Source organism: Thalassophryne amazonica, chromosome 18 (assembly GCF_902500255.1).
Source record: "Thalassophryne amazonica chromosome 18, fThaAma1.1, whole genome shotgun sequence".
Taxonomy (NCBI): Eukaryota; Metazoa; Chordata; class Actinopteri; order Batrachoidiformes; family Batrachoididae; genus Thalassophryne; species Thalassophryne amazonica.
The window spans coordinates 22,414,680-22,429,165 of record NC_047120.1 but is presented as its reverse complement, the minus strand read 5'-3'; positions in this window follow the sequence as shown (position 1 = coordinate 22,429,165).

Here is a 14,486-nt window from a genome sequence, read left to right as displayed (position 1 = left end):
GGCAAGCTATCCCACAATGCCAAAATAGCAGAGATGTTGCTCCAACGAGAGCAGCATGCTGAGCAGTGTGACATATGTGACATCACGGCCATCCACTGCACCCGTTTCCATCTCTCAGCATCTTGACCATGTCCTGCCGTTAGACTCAGAGGGATTTCAGGCAATAGAATGTGGTTCAAAGAAAGCGAGAGGTTCTTCACTGAATCACATTTTGCCATCTTTCATCATAAAAATCCATCTCGTCATTATCCCTCCTCATTTTTCCCTTGATGACAAAAACATGGTCAATGCTGAATACAGCAGACAAACAGCAGCAACTTCCACCTGCTGGATAGTTATTCGGAGTGCCCACCTCCAGTAGCATCAGCTACTGTAAGCAGATATGGGTGGAGAGTGGAAGCTGTATAAATACTGAAAAGCTGTGGTTAAAACTCACATGTGGGTTGAATACTGAACACTGGATGTGCTGTCCTTATTGTTCTATACCACCCAGCTAACAAGCTAATAGCCACAGGGAGAAACATGATACCCATTACATGTGGGCAAAATCAGTGCAAAATATACAACACAACGGCAAGTAAAATTGGAATTATATTTAGAGATAGAATATGTGGCTAGGGATGAAGCCAGTACTTTTTTCCAGTACTGCAAATTAGTGAAGGCTAACTCGAAACAGTATTTCAACAATTGTGGACACTGTTCAGCTAATCTGCTCATAAGTGAAGCTAACTTTTCTCTAGGGATTATCTTTTCACCAAAATCTGAAAACCATTAGTGGATGAATTAGCTTCCAATAAAGAAATTCATGAAGTAAAAATTAGGGTTATCATAGCTTCAGCTAAATATTTTAGCTGTGTATGTGTTGAGCATTTTCAGAGTTAACCGTTCAGTTAGCAGTTATCAAAGCTAACTTTTAAGGTAGTTGTATCACCACTGTATTTGAAAACTTGTTTTAAACACTATTCTGCTGTACGTATTCGCCATATTGAGATATCCCATAATCCCTTGCGAGCCAGAGAGTCACTGCAGTCTAACATGGAGAAACCACATGATGACAATTGTGAATAAACATTATACGAGGTCTGTTAGAAAAGTATCAGACCTTTTTATTTTTTTCAAAAACCACATGGATTTGAATCACGTGTGATTGCATCAGACAAGCTTGAACCTTCGTGCGCATGCGTGAGTTTTTTCACGCGTGTCGGTTGCGTCATTCGCCTGTGAGCAGCAAAAAGTGCTGATGTCCACGCCTTCTGCGTTTTTGTGAAAGTCAGACGAGGTCCCGGATCAACAAAGCCTTCACGTTGGAAATGATCTGGTTGTTTCAGCGGGGTCTGAGCATGTCGATCGGCGCTGGGAGTGCGCCGCGCTCTCAGCAGTTGTGGGCCGTCCTTAAAGCGGCAGTAACACTCCTTAATCTGTATAATCCCCATAAAATCGTCCCTGAAAGCCATATTAATTTTCCGAACGGTGTCCACCTGGAGGTCTCTCACAGTTTCTGGAAAAAAATTGATGCAGCAAAACTCCAAATCGTTCAGACATTTATTCGCAATAAAAATCCGACGAGAGGGGTGGACCGGTGCTCACACAAAGCCTGCTCACAGGCGAATGACACAACCGACAGGCGTGAAAAAACTCACGCATGCGCATGAAGGTTCAAGCTTGTCTGATGCAATCACACGTGATTCAAATCCATATGGGTTTTGAAAAAAATAAAAAGGTCCGATACTTTTCTAACAGACCTCGTACTACCAAAATATAATTTATTATGCTTTTCATCCTGTCAGTAAGAGACTGCATGCATGAGACACTGAAAACTTGCTAAAACAAATATTCCAAATAATCCATGTCTGCTACATTTAACCTGCTTGGAATTTAATAAACGCAAACCAAATTTCAGACATTTTATATATATTACTCTAGAACAAACTGGACCAACAGTGCTGTAAAGGACAATAATCAGGACATTAAAGAGCAACCTTCACTTTCCCCCAGAATGACTTGAACAGGAATCGATCACGGCTCACAGCAAATCCCATTGAAAATAATAGAGAATCAACCTGAGCATCTCGCATGTTTACATAAAACAAGCACAATAACAACGCCTAAAAATGCAGATAATATATTCACGAGAGTTTTAGGCACAATATACAAAGAGTTTTATGTTGCCATGTTAATGCTGTTGTCCGTGAGCAGGGGTTAAAGTGCCGTCTGATCAGAGAATCTCAGTGCATTTCTCAATGTAACTGAGATCTCGCAGAACGGCGACCTCTCTGAAGTTTTGCGAGATTTGAAACCTCAGTACTGCAAATGAAAAAAGGACACTTCAAAAGCTGTGTGGCCTCAACACGTCACCAACTGAAAGAAAACAAATGCTTCAAAACGATCCACTGGTTTCTGAAACATAACAAATGAATTGGGATCACACTGTTTTTAAATATCGTACTTAGAGGCCGCAGTCAAAGCAGGGCCTGTACGTGCGTTAGCATGTACACTGTTTGTATACTTTGACTGATTGCTGTCTTGAAAAGCTGCACTCACTGAAGTTATGACAGAGTCTTGGCTCTGCGCCACAGTGTGACTGCAGCCGACAACAGGAACAGGTTCAGGTTCAGATTACTTTATTGATACCAGTAAGTAGATTTGTGTTGCAGTAACAGGGAGCATCCAATTTATTAAACATTTGGGACAACACTGACATACCCACAAAGACATGAAAGTGCTCAGAGCCACACTAGACCACAACCTGGCAACCACCTAAAATGGTGCAAAATTTGCTATGATGATTTGTTCATCTGAATAATACCAGCTGGAGCACAACTGTTCCTGTAGCACTTTATTGTGCACTTTGGGACTGTCTAGGGATAGACCACAATCGGCTAGGCAATAATCTGCATCAGGGATAATCCCTCTGGGTGCTCTGTAGGGATAGACCGATAATCAGCAGTAGTGTTCAGAATAATAGTAGTGCTATGTGGCTAAAAAGATTAATCCAGGTTTTGAGTATATTTCTTATTGTTACATGGGAAACAAGGTACCAGTAGATTCATTAGAGTCTCACACATCCAACAAGACCAAGCATTCATGATATGCACACTCTTAAGGCTATGAAATTGGGCTATTAGTAAAAAAAAAAAAGTAGAAAAGGGGGTGTTCACAATAATAGTAGTGTGGCATTCAGTCAGTGAGTGTCAATTTTGTGGAACAAACAGGTGTGAATCAGGTGTCCCCTATGTAATGATGAAGCCAGCACCTGTTGAACACGCTTTTCTCTTTGAAAGCCTGAGGAAAATGGGACGTTCAAGGCATTGTTCAGAAGAATAGCGTAGTTTGATTAAAAAGTTGATTGGAGAGGGGAAAACCTATACGCAGGTGCAAAAAATTATAGGCTGTTCATCTACAATGATCTCCAATGCTTTAAAATGGAAAAAAAAAAAAAAACAGGGACGCGTGAAAGAAAATGGAAAACAACCATTCAAATGGACAGAAGAATAACCAGAATGGCAAAGGCTCACCCATTGATCAGCTCCAGGATGATCAAAGACAGTCTGGAGTTACCTGTAAGTGCTGTGACAGTTAGAAGACGCCTGTGTGAAGCTAATTTATTTGCAAGAATCTCCCACAAAGTCCCTCTGTTAAATAAAAGACATGTGCAGAAGAGGGTGTCAGGGTGCTGCCAAACATGGTGCTCGCTACACACCGGGAGCAATAGGGGATTAGGGACCTATATATATGCACTCAACAAAAATATAAACGCAACACTTTTGGTTTTGCTCCCATTTTGTATGAGATGAACTCAAAGATCTAAAACTTTTTACACATACACAATATCACCATTTCCCTCAAATATTGTTCACAAACCAGTCTAAATCTGTGATAGTGAGCACTTCTCCTTTGCTGAGATAATCCATCCCACCTCACAGGTGTGCCATATCAAGATGCTGATTAGACACCATGATTAGTGCACAGGTGTGCCTTAGACTGTCCACAATAAAAGGCCACTCTGAAAGGTGCAGTTTTGTTTTATTGGGGGGGGATACCAGTCAGTATCTGGTGTGACCACCATTTGCCTCATGCAGTGCAACACATCTCCTTTGCATAGAGTTGATCAGGTTGTCAATTGTGGCCTGTGGAATGTTGGTCCACTCCTCTTCAATGGCTCTGCGAAGTTGCTGGATACTGGCAGGAACTGGTACACGCTGTCGTATACGCCGGTCCAGAGCATCCCAAATATGCTCAATGGGTGACATGTCCGGTGAGTATGCCGGCCATGCAAGAACTGGGACATTTTCAGCTTCCAAGAATTGTGTACAGATCCTTGCAATATGGGGCCGTGCATTATCCTGCTGCAACATGAGGTGATGTTCTTGGCTGTATGGCACAACAATGGGCCTCAGGATCTCGTCACGGTATCTCTGTGCATTCAAAATGCCATCAATAAAATGCACCTGTGTTCTTCGTCCATAACAGACGCCTGCCCATACCATAACCCCACCGCCACCATGGGCCACTTGATCCACAACATTGACATCAGAAAACCGCTCACCCACAGGACGCCACACACGCTGTCTGCCATCTGCCCTGGACATTGTGAACCGGGATTCATCCATGAAGAGAACACCTCTCCAACGTGCCAAACGCCAGCGAATGTGAGCATTTGCCCACTCAAGTCGGTTACGATGAACTGGAGTCAGGTCGAGACCCCGATGAGGATGACGAGCATGCAGATGAGCTTCCCTGAGACGGTTGTGCAGAAATTCTTTGGTTATGCAAACCGATTGTTTCAGCAGCTGTCCGAGTGGCTGGTCTCAGACGATCTTGGAGGTGAACATGCTGGATGTGGAGGTCCTGGGCTGGTGTGGTTACACGTGGTCTGCGGTTGTGAGGCTGGTTGGATGTACTGCCAAATTCTCTGAAACACCTTTGGAGACGGCTTATGGTAGAGAAATGAACATTCAATACACGAGCAATAGCTCTGGTTGACATTCCTGCTGTTAGCATGCCAAATGCACGCTCCCTCAAATCTTGCGACATCTGTGGCATTGTGCTGTGTGATAAAACTGCACCTTTCAGAGTGGCCTTTTATTGTGGACAGTCTAAGGCACACCTGTGCACTAATCATGGTGTCTAATCAGCATCTTGGTATGGCACACCTGTGAGGTGGGATGGATTATCTCAGCAAAGGAGAAGTGCTCACTATCACAGATTTAGACTGGTTTGTGAACAATATTTGAGGGAAATGGTGATATTGTGTATGTGGAAAACGTTTTAGATCTTTGAGTTCATCTCATACAAAATGGGAGCAAAACCAAAAGTGTTGCGTTTATATTTTTGTTGAGTGTATATTGGAAACACATTCATGCCAATGTCTGAAAGGAAATGCTTTTGACAAAAACTACAGATTTTGTTTATTCCTATTTATGTCCAGAGATCAAGGATTCACCATGTAGAGTTCATTATGTACAAAGTTTAAGGATCCAGTGACCAAATTCATATTTATTTACTTTAAGACTCAATAGTAAGTCCCTTCGGCTGCTCCCTTGTTTGCACTTGGGGTCGCCACAGCAAATCCAAGGTGGATCTGCATGTTGAATTGGCTCAAGTTTTACGCCAGATGCCCTTCCTGACGCAACTCCACATTACATGGAGAAATGTGGCAGGGGTGGGACTTGAACCCGGAACCTTCTGAACTGAACCCAAGCGCATTAACCACTTGGCCACCACCCCTTACTTTAAGACTCAATAAAATGTTCAATTTCAATTCAGTTTAATCGGCTTATAAAGTGCCAAATCACAACAAAATCTAAATATACTAAACCAAATGTTGTGTGGGCCGCTGAAGAGGAGGTACTGCTGGCCCACCACCACCAGAGGGAGCCCTGCCTGGAGTGCGGGCTCCAGGCACCAGAGTGCGCCGCCGCCTCACAGTAGCAGCCTCGGTAACAGCTGTCACCCATCACCTGAGACAGCTGACGGCAATCATCAGTGGGGTATATCAGCAGGACGGCATCTCCACCTCATCGCCGAGATAGCGTTTCTACCGGAGAGGTAACATATCGAAGCAAACAGAGCACATATTTTTGGACTGAGGTAGTTTATTGGATTACTGTTCCAACGAGAGGTGGAGGTACCTTTCCTGCTGTTCGGAGTTCTGGGTGCAAACGCGCCCCCATCTAACTGTTCTTTGTTCCTCGCCAGCAGTACCAGGTCCAACACGCGGAGGCAGTGGCCACCTGGGAGTTCGGGACTTGGCGGCTCCAGTATTCCCGGGGTCCTGTGGCGGAGGAAGCCGTGTGGTTCCGGTCTTACCATGGAGAGGCGTCTCCTATCTTCGAGCCTGCCCACACGACACTTTTGTGAATTGACTGTTGTCCATTTCTGTAATTGGTTGTATTCGTTGTGCACATTCACAACAGTAAAGCGTTGTTATTTTGACTTACTCCATTGTCCGTTCATTTGCGCCCCCTGTTGTGGGTCCGTGTTCCTACACTTTCCCAACACCAAATACATCACAATTGTACACATATCAAATTGTGGTATGTGTACAATTGTGACGTATTTGTTTTAGTACATTTAGTCGTGGACATGAATATTGTTATTTTGATATGAAACAGGATAACAAATGACCTGCCAGTGGTTTTATATTTGATTTCATTAGTGTGTTTCAGTTGAAATGTACATTTTCAAATTTATGCAGTGTTCATTTACATTTTCAAATAAAACTGTGCTTTTAAGCAGCTTTTGAATTCATTTTTGGGTTTCACATATACCATGCGATTAATCATGATTAATCACAGAAAGTCATTGAGTTAATGCGATTAAGATTTTTTATGTTTGCCCACCCCTAATATATATGTACGCTTATTCGAATTAAGGGTCACGGTGGCTGGAGCCTAACCCAGCAATCACAGGGCCTGAGGCGGGGTATACCCTGGACAGGACACTAGTCTGTCTCGCAGGACATATATGGACAAAGAAATTCACACTTTTAATGCACGCACAAAATGACCAATTCACATAACCTGAGAACGTAACATAATTATTGGTAAAAATGTATCAAAAAGTGAAATAGTGCTTAAAAAAAAAAAATAAAGTAACTCGTGATTCTTTCGTTAAACGGCCCTAAATGGCTCCCCATTCATTTCCTATGGTAGTGCTAAACCACTGCCCCCTGTAGTTCCACGTTCTGCCACAGGCGTCGTTGTTACGGCCGGCGTGTTTTTTCTGGTAAATTTCCACTTTCACTCATTGTTTGTCTGGACTTCAGAGAGACAACACATTTTAGTTGAGAAAAGTACTCAGATTGATTGGCTTTCAGAGCTGATGTTTAATTAGTGTCTAACTGTAGTACTTTTTCATCGTAGCTGTTGTCAAAGTCTCATCGTAACACTAATATACAGTGTGAGTTTTGCTAAAAAGGCATTGTGCCAGTTCTCTATATTGGTTCATTACTGTCTTATGTACTGTAACGTTATGAGTTCCAGAGGAGGCTTACAAATTACTAATTTAACTCATCACTAATTCAGTTTTTGTTCATGTCTTATTATTATTAGTATCATTATTATATTATGTTATTTTGTTTAGTGTTAACATGAAACACTATAAAATCTTTAAAAACTTGCTTATACAATTATATCAGCGTTATACAATCCAGTTCATTTTAATTTATTTCTGTTTTTAATGTTTTCTTTTGTTCTCCAACATTATCAAATAATCAAGTGGTCTCTGAACGCAATTGACACTATTTTTTCCACGACATTCGGGGGTGGAGGACCCGACCTGTCCTGCTGGGACGCATGTGATGGGTTATGTGATGGACTCGTGGAGGACGTCGAAGATGTGTATATATTTGGCTTGGTGGTGACCGGCTTTCTGCTGTGTGGAGTGGGCATGGCGCTGGTTTACCGGAAAATTAAGAAGGTGGAAGCAGCAATAATTGGGCCGTCCAGGCTGCCCCACATGATTGATTCGATTGGGAAGGCAGTGGCTGCGCAGTCGGCGGGTGTTAACCGCACGCTGGAAAACATCTCGGGCAGGATTGCAGCTCTGGAAAACCACTTTGACTGTCAGTAAAGACCACATCCTACATTCAGATGTATTGAGAGCCACTCTGTTCTCAGAACTGTGGAATCTTTCAGGTGTCTGCTAATCTGGATATTCATTTGGCTTCCCCAAACACAGCTGCACTTCAAGGCCGCTGCAATAAAAAACCTCCTCAAGAAGATCAACACTTAAGCCTCGCTCCCTGGTCATCCCCCTCCCCTCAGCTTCTCCAGCTCTGACGTTGACTGTGGACAGTGGACTGCTCAGGGCTGAGCCCCTCCCCCTTCCAGGATTGTCGGACAAGGCCATTGATGGCGCCTAATAGGCTGCCTCCAGAGTGTTCTGATAAACTGGACTTTCAAATCTCGGTTGTTGTCCTGCGTCTTTGTTTGTCTGTGTGATTATTGTTTTTCTGTGCTGATGGGGTTTTTTTTCCTCATTGCTGCTGTGTAACGCAGCGGCTATGAGGGTTTTTTTCTCTTCCTTACCTCGTGTGTGCTTTTTATATGTGTTTATGTACCGGACCGGCTTATGTGTATTGTGTGTTATGTGTGTGTCGTTTGTTATGGGTCGGTCTTGGTTTGCTCAGCCCTGCTGTTGACCAAGGCAGGGATGTACATCTGGAGCTGGTCCCCGGGCGTCTAATGGCGACTTCTGCTCCTAACTGGCAATTAGGATGGGTTAAATGCAGTAGACACATTTCATTGTGCAGGGAACATGTTCCTTTGTGCATATGACAATAAAATTCTTTTGAATCCTTTGAATAACAATTAATTTAATTTATTTCTGTTTTTAATGTTTTCTTTTGTTCTCCAACATTATCAGATAATCAGATAACAATTCATGATTATAACATCATCATTATCAACATTATATAATTTGGGAATGATTTCACACAATATATATTGCGTTGAAGTGCTGTGTACTGCAAAGTTAGTCTAGTAATAAAAGTATTCTAATTTATTTATTCTTTTTTTTTTTTTAGAGAGAAAATGAAGGAGACTATTTTTTACCCTGGCCGAGTCAGTGTGGTTTTCCGCAAGGGCCCACTGGGTTTCCTGTGGCAAGACCCTTCTGATGAGGCCAAAAAAATGAAGAACATCCCGTCTATGAAGGACCAAAGTGCCCCAGTGAAGGAGGAGACTGTGAGGCAGGACGCCCTCACTGTAGTACAGATGAGGGGAGGAGATGCCTCTGAACCAAAAGAGCTGCTGGGAGAGTACATCCTACAGTTTGGGAGGTACAAGGGGAAGTCTTTCCACTGGCTCCTTGAGAACGATGTGGGCTACACCTTGTATCTCATCCAAAGCCATCAGCGAGAGTAAGCTGCTGGTGCTCTGATGACTGAGGGGCGTAGCAAAGACAGCCTGATGTCCTTCCTCCGCTATGCCCTCAGCTTCCAGGAGATCACCGCTCTGCTTAAACATGAGGCGCAGAAAATTTCTGTGCCCACCACTCCAGCAGCAGAGGAGGACCAGCTTGTCGGTTTCGGTGCCCGTGACAAGAGCACCTGGAGGGAGGTCTGGGAGAGCAGGGCTGATGGCTATGCAGCCTTCATCCTAAAAAGGAAGTGCGCTCCGGGGACCAAGATGCACAAACTGCAGCAGTACCTCCAGAAGAGACAGCAGCTGTCCTTCATCCCTGTGTCTTCTTCCCCTGTGTCCTCCACTCCCATCCACCCTCCCTCTGTCCACACCACCTCTGTCTCATCTGCTGAACCCATGGGTGAGTAAAAAGCTTCAAATTGTTGAAGTGCATTTTTCCACATTACACAACACTTATTTAGTCTTTGAAATAATTCTTAAAGTAAATAGGTAGAATGAGTAATGAGTAAACGCTATACGAGGTCTGTTAGAAAACTATCCGACCTTTTTATTTTTTGCAAAAACTATATGGATTTGAATCATGTGCGCTTGCATCAGCCAAGCTTGAACCTTTGTGCGCATGCGTGAGTTTTTTCACGCCTGTCGGTTGCGTCATTCACCTGTGAGCACGCTTTGAGTCAGCAGTGGTCCATTGTGTATTGTGAGGAAAATATCTGAACGATTTGGAGCTTTGCTGCATCAAATTTTTCCAGAAACTGTGAGAGACAGCCAGGTGGAAACCATTCGGAAGATTCAGATGGCTTTCAGGGACGATTCTATGGGGATCACACAGATTAAGGAGTGTTACAACCGGTTTAAAGACGGCGCACAATGGCGGAGGGTGCACCGCGCTCCGAGCAGTGATCGACAGGCTGAAACGACCAGATCATTTCCAAAGTGAACGCTGTGTTGATCCGGGACGTCGTCTGACTACTACAGAAATGGCAGAAGAGGTGGACATACCACTTTTTCGCCACATTCCACTGTTACAGGAGTTTTTGTCATGAAAAGACGTGCGGAGGAATTCGCACGTCGGGATGGAGCTGCTAATGGCGCAGGACAAAAGCAACGCCGTGATGAAGCCTCACAGGACATGTTGTGGCATGTCCAGCTCGTCCACAATTTCTCGGATAGTCACACGACTGAAAAGCCACCGAAAGCCGTCTGAATCTTCCGAATGGAGCTGGAGACTATGGGTCTGTGGCCAGGCTCCCATCCTGTCAGCAATCCTATGAAGACCTTCTCCTTGTGGCACTTACCTCCCCAACCTGAACTGATTGACATTGTCCACAATATGCCCTCTCCCAAATACTTTCAGCTCCACCACTTTTTTATTTGGAAGCCGGAGAGTGACGACCTGATGGCATGGCTGAAAAATAATGACTCCTTGCCATGCTCTGGAGACTGTGCTCAGCCTTGTGTCGTGTCTGCAGGTGTGGGAAGACCATGTTTGATAGTGGGCCTAACGGGACAGTACTACTTACTGTCATCCAGGCTCTGCTGTAAGAGATGCCAGTGGAGGTGATATGCTGACAACCCTCTCTGGTTGGAAAATCTCCCCCAGAGATTCACCAACCTGTTACCAGCTGTACTGACCTACAAGAAGGCAATTTGTAAGTCAGTCCTGGATGAGCTGAGAAGGACTGGAAAATCCCCCACTGACATGGCCAACCAGATCACAGAGATGCTGCACCTCAAATATGAGCGTGCCAACCTGGCATACGAGGTCTGTCCAAAAAGTATCGTACCTTTTTATTTTTTGCAAAAAACATATGGATTTGAATCACGTGTGATTGCATCAGCCAAGCTTGAACCTTCGTGCGCATGCGTGAGTTTTTTCACGCCTGTCGGTTGCGTCATTCGCCTGTGAGCAGGCTTTGAGTGAGCAGTGGTCTACCCCTCTCGTCGGATTTTTATTGCGAATAAATGTCTGAACGATTTGGAGCTTTGCTGCATCAAATTTTTCCAGAAACTGTGAGAGACCTCCAGGTGGACACCATTCGGAAAATTTAGATGGCTTTCAGCGACGATTTTATGGAGATCACGGCGTTGCTTTGCGACATGCGGAGTTCCTCCGCTCCTCTTTCCATGACAAAAACTCCTGTAACAGTGGAATGTGCCGTTCATTTCTAAACTGGACACTGTCTTGATCCGGTATGTCGTCTGACTAGCACAGGAATTGCGGAAGACGTGGACATCAGCACTTTTTCGGCACATTGAGACAGACGTGCTGAGGAACTCTGCGCGTCGCGGTGGAGCCGCATGGTGCAAAGCAACGCCGTGATGACGCCTCACAGGACATGTTGGGGCATGTCCAGCTCATGCACAATTTCTCGGATACTCACCCGACTGAAAAGCAACCGGAAGCCGTCTGAAAGCCACCTGAAAGCCGTCCTGTGAGACCAACACGGAGGTGGTATTGTCCCGCGCCATGAGCGGCATGGAGGCACATCCCTCCGCTTCTCTTTCCATGAAAAAAACTCCTGTAACAGTAGAATGTGCCAAAAAAGTGCTGATGTCCACGACTTCTGCCTTTTTTGTGAAAGTCAGACGACATCCCGGATCAACAAAGCCTTCACGTTGGAAATGATCTGGTTGTTTGAGCGGGGTTTGAGCCTGTCGCTCTCAGACGCTGTGGGCGGTCTTTAAACCAGGTGGAGCACTCCTTAATCTGTGTAATCCCCATAACATCATCACTGAAAGCCATCTAAATTTTCCCGAATGGTGTCCGGCTGGAGGTCTCTCACAGTTTCTGGAAAAATTTGATGCAGCAAAGCTCCAAATCGTTCAGACATTTATTCGCAATAAAAATCCGATGAGAGGGGTGGACCACTGCTCACACAAAGCCTGCTCACAGGCGAATGACGCAACCGACAAGCGTGAAAAAACTCACGCATGCGCACGAAGGTTCAAGCTTGGCTGATGCAATCATACGTGATTCAAATCCATATGGTTTTTGCAAAAAATAAAAAGGTCCGATACTTTTTGGACAGACCTCGTATCTCCTCTGCTCCCAGAACTTGATGGACGGTGAGGCAGGAGCTTATGGGCAGAAGACCATTTCCCAGTTCTTGCGGCAGGAGTCCATGCCAGAGCCTTTTGGGGACTACAGTGACTCTGATGGCTGGAATGGGGTCTCTGTGTCCTCTGACTACCTCACAGACTGCTTGCTGCATGAGTTCAAGCACCAAAAGGACATCATTCAGCGGCTGCTGCAGGGAACATTTGGACAGGCTTTGCGCTCGGACCATACCCGTAAAGTCGCCAGGAAAGTCACGTTCTCCTCTGGCGCTATGTCATCCTACGCCGTGATGAATGAGAACTGGATGATCTTGTCCTGGGTCATGGTGCAGTCTGAGACGGACAAAAGCCTGACACGTACGAGGGCCTCTCAAACCGCTATGGCAGGGTTGGCATTGAGAAGGCCCAGTATCAGTGGGTGGACAGGTGAGACACCAGTTTTTTATTGTTTTTATTGTCTATTATGCTTTGCTGCTCAGTATTCCATACATTTTAACATCAGTAATAGAACCTATTCAGTGATATGCATTAATTCATTTTGTAATAACTTTCAATTTACAATCTTGATGCATAATTATTCAACTTGTGAATAATTAAGTAAAGAATAAATTAGTTGTGTTGACTGCATCTCCTTTGCATGTCTGTACTTATTACATGTGCTGTGCTGATAGTGTTTTTGTCTTTGTCTTTAGGAATTGCTGTGCATCGTTCAGGGTGGCGGAGTCTCTGGCAGGGGAACATTTGACCTGGGACTCGTGGACAACAACAGATGCCATTGTTACTGAGGCCACTTCAGGGAACATGTTAAGTTCAAGTGCATCAAGAATACACTACAACAGTGCCATTACCATCAAGCTGGACTTGTTTCACTGTATGAGACGGTTCCTCCGTGAGTGTATCTCTGAACATCACCCTCTGTACAGCTCATTTGCACAGTTCCTGACAGCTGCCTTCTCTGTGGTGGACCAGGATGACCTGCAGAGGCTTAAAGATGCATATGCCTTCTGTGGCATCCAGCCTGCAAATCCCACCAAGCAGCACATCCGTGAGCACTGCAGGGTGAAGATTCCTCAGCCCAGGGAGCTGATCCAGAGAGTAGAGGGGGTGTTCAAACACTTCCACATGGCCACAGACCCAAACGGTGTCTATCTTTTCAAACCCTCAATGCTGAAAACCTGGAGGATGCAGAGGGTTCACATACTCCGCGGGTGCCTCAGTGATCCAGAGGTGGAGGGAGGCATTCTTTACCGCCATGGAGGAACCATCCAACTCAACCATGTGCCAGGTGAGCCCGCCAAAGTCCCTGTCTGGATCCCAATCCGAAGCACCTCTCAGCAGGAGGGCTACCACTTCCACCAAGCTCAATGGGTGACAGGAACACAAGTGTCACCAGAGTTGTTCCAGGCTCAGGGTCTGACAGGAGTGTGCCGCTGGAATTATCAGCACCTGGTTGACCTGAAGCAGCCCGGTGTGCGCCTCCCACCTGTGTTTGACCCTGCTCTTATTCACTCATTAAACATTGTGTCCAAACATGTCACTGGAGAGGAGAAGTACCCAGCGCTGCATCTCTTTACTGAAGACACAGGGGAGAGGTTTGGCCTGGAATACACAGAACCAGACTGTCACCCTGTCCCTTTAGACTGGGACAAACACAAGAGCAGGAAGGACACAGCCCACAGTGCCGCCGCAACACCCTCTCACTCTGCTCTATCTGCTGCAGCATTAGAGCCTAACCCGCAATCCTCCTCAGCTCCCACCAGGCTCTTCAGGCTTTCGGCAGCGATTAAAACATCTGCTACCACCACTGCTTCGTCTACTGTTACTACTCCTACTGCTTCCACTGCTCTCACCAGGCTCTTCAGCTTCTCATCTCTCAATCCTGTGTTCCATACTCCTTCTACTACATCAACAGCTACCACCACCACTGCTGCTGTTGCTCTGGCTTCCTCTGCAGCTTCTTCTGTCGACTCTGATGCAGCTTCAGGTTCTGCATTTTTGATGACTGTGCCTGAGACTAAGTCAGGTAACCACCCACTAGCCAAAATGTCATAATTTGAT